The sequence below is a fragment of the Alosa sapidissima genome, chromosome 11, assembly GCF_018492685.1.
Source record: "Alosa sapidissima isolate fAloSap1 chromosome 11, fAloSap1.pri, whole genome shotgun sequence".
NCBI classification, from domain to species: domain Eukaryota; kingdom Metazoa; phylum Chordata; class Actinopteri; order Clupeiformes; family Clupeidae; genus Alosa; species Alosa sapidissima.
The window spans coordinates 24178721-24181220 of NC_055967.1; the positions used below are offsets into that span (position 1 = coordinate 24178721).

The 2500-nt window shown below is 44.8% G+C and overlaps 1 protein-coding gene across 4 annotated transcripts in view; it reads right to left on the reverse strand.

The window, feature by feature from the left end:
* Positions 1-2500, reverse strand: part of zmp:0000001167 (protein phosphatase 1 regulatory subunit 12A) — a 32117-nt gene that overhangs the window by 28456 nt on the left and 1161 nt on the right. The gene's annotated exons all lie outside the window — the stretch shown is intronic.

A 2500-nucleotide genomic window follows, 5' to 3' on the forward strand; every position in this document is an offset into this window, starting at 1 on the left:
ACTAGAGCATACAGTACTCTTACTAGACTAGAGGATACAGTACTAGAGGATACAGTACTCTTACTAGAGGATACAGTACTCTTACTAGAGCATACAGTACTCTTACTAGAGCAGTGGTTCTTAACTGATCTGGCTTTGGGACCCACAATTTCCTATGTCGTGCTCGTGACCCATATATTTTTTGCTATTAAAGGCAACAGATACGGTGAGTAACATGGTAATACACGCAAAGTGCCTGTACGTACACACACACACACACGTACACACACACACACACACACACACACACACACACACACACACACACACACACACACACACACACACACACACACACACACACACACAAAATGCCTGTAAGCCTCCTTGTTTGGAGCATAACAATGTTTGGCATTACATCTGTGAAGTCTTCAACTCCTGATGTCACCTTTCAATACTCAACAGGTTTGTCTTTGACAGGGTTGCTTTGTTTCCATGTGGCATTTCAGTTTTGATTTTTACGTGAATCCATATCCTACTTCAAATATTCAGGGGTATTCAACCTACTTTTGGGTCCCGACCCACCGGTTAAGAAACACTGTACTAGAGGATACAGTACTCTTACTAGAGGATACAGTACTCTTACTAGACTAGAGGATACAGTACTCTTACTAGACTAGAGCATACAGTACTCTTACTAGAGGATACAGTACTCTTACTAGACTAGTGGATACACTACTCTTTTCTTCTTGAACAACAATGTTATTATAGAATTAAATTCTGAAAACACCAGGCTATGTCATCCAAGACAACACACACTTAGACATACATGTGCATGCACACACACACACATCCACACTAAACAAATGCACGCACACACACACACATACTTACACGCATGCACGCACACACACACACACACACAGCATAGTGCTACTTTGCATTACCATAGATTTAGGCTTGACTTGCAGAAAATGAGATGAGGTATGGACTGTCACTGTGTGTGTGTGTGTGTGTGTGTGTGTGTGTGTGTGTGTGTGTGTGTGTGTGTGTGTGTGTGTGTGTGTGTGCATCTTGAAAAGCGGAGGAAACACTGCCACTGACAGGCCATGTGACAATGAGGCTCTCCAGAGCAAGCAGATTACTTGACGTGTGTGTGTGTGTGTGTGTGTGTGTGAGTGTGAGTGTGAGTGTGTGTGTGTGTGTGTGTTCTTCTGAAGAGTTGAGAGCAAGTTCAACTACAGGCATGCATCCATACAAAGAGCGGCCTCTCCCTCTCTCCCTCCCTCGCTCTCTCTCTCTCTCTCTCTCTCTCTCTCGCACACGCACACACACACACACACACACACATATTCCTACCAGTTACTGGGTCATATTAGTCATGTTTTACAACAATGCTGTATTATTCAAATTATAATTTCCAGTGCTCTTTCTTTCTGTGTGTGTGTGTGAGTGTTGCGTGTGTCTGTATAGTATGTGCATATAACATCAATGTACATAAGATTAAAACATAAATAATTCTGTACCCTATTTTAATTTGAAAGCACACACACACACACACACACACACACACACACACACACACACACACACACTTCATACAGGAGCAGCAACAGAGAGGTGATAGAACATGTGAAAAGGGAGACCTCTGACACACACACACACAAAATGCTTTCATCACTAGACCATAAATGTTTTCCCATCTGCTCTACCACCACACACCTGCACATATATCAGTGTGTGTGCGCACACACACACACACACACACACACGCACATGTGCTCATATTAGAGGTGTGTGTGTGTGTGTGTGTGTGTGTGTGCGTGTGTGTCTGTGTGTGTGCAGTGGTGTAGTCCACGTGATAAGCAGGACTAGGCAGTATACCCACTTAAAAAGCATCACCATCTCAGTATACCCACTTAAAATAGGCAAGGATACATATTAACATTTGGGGTTGATCACAGTGTACCCACTACAGCTAACTACTACATCACAGTATATCCACTACAGCTAACTAGACTACACCACTGTGTGTCTGTGTGTGTGTGTCTGTCTTGTGCAGTTTGAACCTGCAAGAAACCACCAGCACCATTTTCTGTAATAGCTCCTCATGACTATGCGAGCAGACTAACACCTACTTCTAACCTCAACCTGATTCTCAGCAGCTCATCTCGCGTTAATGTCATCCATTGGCCCACAGGTCAAAGGTCAGATGTCAAGCATCACTGACTGCTTCACCAGTCGCCTGGCAAGATAACCCGTCACGGGGAAAACGGCCTGAAAGTCCCGCCTGATCGACTCACAGCTGAGCTCTGGCATCAGATTATCAGAGCGAACTGAGAGGATTATACACACACACACTCGCTATCTGCAGGTTTTACTGCGAAAGCAACTTGTGTAAAGAGTTTGGAGTTGATAGCGAGGCGAGGGAGAGGTTGAGGGGGCCGGGGTGGCAGCCAGCAGACACCCGCAGCTCGTGGCCACAGAGACCTCAGCTCGAGTTTGACCCGAATTCAGATCC